This window comes from Bos mutus, chromosome 22, assembly GCF_027580195.1.
Source record: "Bos mutus isolate GX-2022 chromosome 22, NWIPB_WYAK_1.1, whole genome shotgun sequence".
In the NCBI taxonomy this organism is placed as follows: Eukaryota; Metazoa; Chordata; class Mammalia; order Artiodactyla; family Bovidae; genus Bos; species Bos mutus.
In genome coordinates this window covers 9,557,981-9,562,557 of record NC_091638.1, presented here as the reverse complement: position 1 = coordinate 9,562,557, position 4,577 = coordinate 9,557,981, and the positions used below count along the sequence as shown (strand labels likewise).

At 37.9% G+C, this 4,577-nt stretch overlaps 1 non-coding gene across 1 annotated transcript; it reads left to right on the top strand.

The window, feature by feature from the left end:
* The first annotated feature begins 4,240 nt into the window (after positions 1 to 4,240).
* On the top strand, positions 4,241 to 4,343 carry LOC138984829 (U6 spliceosomal RNA). Its single transcript, XR_011462112.1, has one exon. It is a non-coding gene; the product is annotated as a U6 spliceosomal RNA (small nuclear RNA).
* Positions 4,344 to 4,577: the final 234 nt, after the last annotated feature.

The following is a 4,577-nucleotide window of genomic DNA, read 5'->3' as shown; positions in this document are numbered from 1 at the left end:
GGAAAATATGATTATCTTGGATATGGAACTTCCCCCAGCAACTACATTGTTCAGGAGTGAAGCAGAACTTGGACATGTGGACAAAACTAGCTTCTGAGAGGAGCAGAATTCAAGTCAAAATTCAGGTCGCAGAAAATGCGACCTCAAATGAGATGATGAATAATCGCCTGTTTTCAGTTTTCCAAGTCAACTGTCATCTCTGGGGGAAAACTGTCTAGCAGAATCAGGACTCTCAATATGAAATCCACCCAATGGCTGTGACAAGATACACACTGGCAAATGCAAGCAAGAGCCTCTCTCTAGTGTAAACACTGTCCTAATCAATCTTACCAATTAGAAATCTGGACTCATGGAATTTCATATAAGAAAACACCCGAGTTTCCAATCACAATGCCTTGTGTAATAGGGCACTCTTATTAGTTCTCAGTTACCAGAACTGAGGCAAGATACAAGGATATCCATAGTAGAGAGATCCATAATAGATCGGAGAGCACTGTGCCACTTATTAAACTATTGTTGCTTAAAACAAAATCCATCCGTCCTCTAGAGTCATCTCTGATGCTGGGGCTAGGAATCAACAATTAGATTTTTCCTTTTAAGGTGGTTTCTTGCTGTTGTGTGCTAGTAAGGGCACTGGGCAGAAGAAATAGAGGTTAGCTTGGTGGTTGCCTTCATCAGCTACAGCTCTTCAACTTGGCAGCATGGTTCAAGCAGCTGTTGGATCCAGTTTTTAGCTTCTTTCAGTGCTCTGAAATCCATCTTCCCACAAAGATCTCTGGTATGTGGATTTTTCAATTTCTCCCTGTGAGGCTGATAGTTTTTCCATGTGTATATTCAGGCTTTCTTTCAGGTATGTTAACATTTAATATTAGTATATTTTTCTTCTGAACTGCTCTTTTATCACTATAGAATATCTCATTTTATTTTTGGATAACAACTCTTGTTCTAAAGCCCTCTTTGTCTAATATGTCTCTTATTGTTACAGGGTGCATGCCATATATTTTTCTATATTTTGTTTTTAAATTACCACATAGACAGCATAGGGATCAGTCTTTACTTTTAAAAATGTAGTCTGAAGTTCTCTGCCTTTTAATTGGGAGGTTTGGTCCATTTATATTTAATGAGATAACATAAACATTTGAATTTATGCTTCCCATCTTAGTATTGATATATGTTACTGGCATCTGTTCTTTGTTTTACTCTTCCCCCTTTCTTATCTTCTTTATCATTATTTTTCAAAAATGCAGGCACAGAATTGTTTTTTGAAACATACTCTTGGTAAGGTACAATTTAGCCTTTCACTTCATCTCTTCATGAATATTCTTTCATTTGACACATTTCTTCCAGTTTTTTGTAAAAAGCATCAATTTATCCACTCTGGAAGATCTATCAGTGGGATTCAGCTGAAAGAAGAGACTGCTGGTATACCATTAGTCATCCTCTCCTTGCTCTGCTCTTGGGTCAGTATCCTTTATCTATCTTCCTGAAACTAGGTATTAATGTCATACATTGTCAAAGTGAGTGGTTCATTTTATATAATTTATAATATCAGGAAATATATTGTGAAATGCCATGCTTACTCAAGTACAGTTATATGACTACTAGTCTAGTACTTCCGTTAAAGAAGAAAATGTATTAATAGTTAGCTTGGCAGAGTTTAGAATTCCTGAGATTTTCTTTCTTCTTGTTCTACCCATCCTCTAAGGACTATCTTATATTTTTCTGTGGGTTCAGTAACCATTCATTTGCTGACTGCTACCAAAAGTATATGTCTTGGTCCCCAACTTCATTCCCAAGCTTCACTCCAACTTCATTCCCAAGCTTCACTCGTATTTCCAAAAGTCTCCTAGATAATTCCACTTGAATGAATGTAGGTATGGCGAAAACAGCATATTAAAACTGAAACTTAAGATATTTTCTTCAAACCCACTACTCATTTAATTTCCTTCAAACCTACTACTACTTATTTCAAATAACGGGTTGGTCATTTACCTTGTTTTCCCATCTAACAATGCTATAGTCATATGGTTCCTATTTTTTTCTTTACCTGTATACCAAATTGAATTTTGGTTGTTTTTGTTTGTTTCTTTGTTTTTTAATGTAGACTGTAAGTCTTCATTGAATTTGTTACAATAAATTTTCTGTTTTGGCTTTTAGACCATGAGGCATGTGGGATCCTAGCTCCCTCACCGGGAGTGAACCTGCACCCCCTGCAATGGAGGCAAAATCTGAATCACTGGACTGCCAGGGAAGTCCCCACCCAACTGATCCTTAATCCCTACTGAGGGATTAAGGGATTATTCTACTCTTGTGGATAATTCCATTTCATCTGTGCCCTTATGGTTTCCACAGCCCCTACCATCATGCAGGCCTTCATGTCTCACCTACATCACCTTAGTCACATCTTAACACCCCACCAACATCAGCACTCCCTAGCACTGGATAGAAACACAAATTCTCAGGCACCACTCCAGGCTGATCCTTTCAGTAATTCTGCAAGGGCAGTGCAGCAACCACTGGTGATTCTGATGCAAGTGTGAAGACCACTGCTGGACACTAAGGATGATTTACACATTTGCTTTCCACCAACATGCTATCTTTAATACCAATACTCTTCTGAATGTTTATCTTAATGATTGTCTGTATTTTTAAAGTAAATCCAATTTTATCTTTGGCACGTTATGATTACTAATAATTCTTCTAGCAAACACTAGCATCTGAATCAATATCTAAGTGGACCCTGACACCAGAGTTGACAACAAATGACCTACTCTAATAGTCAGTCAGCACACTTTGATCCAGAGGCCAAATCCAACTCATGCTCTGTTTCCATAGATAAAATAGTACTGTAACACAATTGTGATTATTTGTTTGCATGTTGTTTATGAGTGCTTTTCTATTAATACTACCAAGTCAGAGCAGTTACAACAGAGTCCATATGGCCTGACTCTGTATTTGACTTTTTACAGGAAAAAAAGTTTGCTGGCTGACACTGTCAACATGTATTAATTCATTATATATTTATTCACCATATGCTATTAATCAGGCACCGTTTCAGTAACTGAGGGTGTAGAGGTGAGAAACAGGGCATGTCAACTGAGGGACAAATATTTGAATGGGTGGTGGTGGTGGGCTGACAATAAACAAGCCTGCATGTGTGTGAGCCCAGCCAGCCGCTCAGTCATATCGGACTCTTTGGGACCCCATGACAATAGCCACTGTGCTCCTCCATCCATGGGATCCTCCAGGCAAGAATATTGGAACGGGCTGCCATTTCCTCCTGCAGGGATCTTTCTGACTAAGGGATTGAACCCACGTCTCCTGCATCTCCTGTGCTGGCAGGTGTTTTCTTTACCACTGTGATACCTGGGACACCCCTAAAAAAGCATACATGTAAAAAATTAATAAGACATGTTCAGAAAGTGATTTGTGTTGTGAAGAAAATAAAGTGGGTGTGGTGGCAGAAAGAGACTGCTGGGAGGCAGCACCATCAGGTTAGATATCAAGAAGGCCCCTCAGGGAAGGCTGATATTAACTGAAGACCGCAGTGGAAACAATGAAATGCTGACAAGGAACGAGGTGGACAAAGATCTTGGGATGGAAAGGACTTGATTTGTCCTAAAACCATAAAGGCCAGTGTGGAGTCAACTAAACTCTGAGAAAATAGAAAATACAGGATTCTGGCTAAATGTTTGTGAGATTTCTGATCGATGATAAATTGCATTCTTTCATTTCCACTGTGTTTCACGAAGGAAGCAATATTCATTAAGATTGCTTAGTATTCTTTCATGCTAATGATTAATGTTGGCTGCAGTGTGAACATAAATGATTTGTACAACAACACTGAAAAAACTAAGAAGTTCTGATTAAAATGGAAAAAAAAGAAAAGATTTATGTCTCCTTTAGATGTGAGGCTAAAATATTGCTCCCTACTCATCTCCACCCTGATCAGGCCATTTAAGGTGGCAGAGTTACGTCAGACCTTAAAATTTTCCTCTCTCCAAACTCAGTGACATAAACAAATACAACACGAAACAAAAAAATCCTGGGAAAAACAAATGAAAAGAGCTGATGACTTGAACATGAACAATAAATGTTTTAAGAACATGTAAATTTCCTTCAAAGTTTTATGGAGAAAAAGTTGGGATTGGGTGCATAGTTGGAGGATGGTGGTTTGTTTGAAAAGAGAAATATGCTAGAGAAACATTGAAAATTCTCATAAGGATCAACAACTTGGTGTGTGCTTTGGCAGCAGAAGTATTAAAATTGGAAAGATACAGAGAAGAGTAGTATGGATGATGTGTAAGAAAGATCTGAAAATTCATGAAGAAGACCATGTTTTTAAAAATGAGATAAGAGCTTGAATAGACATTTCTCCAAAGGTGAGATACAAATAACCAATGAGCAGGAAAAAATGATCAACATTACTAGTCATTAGAGAAATACAAATTAAAACTATAATTAGTCCTTATGTCCTACCTATTAGAATAGCTACTATAAAAAATACAGAATATAACCAGTGTTGGTGAGGATGCAGAAAAACTGCACCCCGTATGTACTGTTGCTTCAGTTCAGTA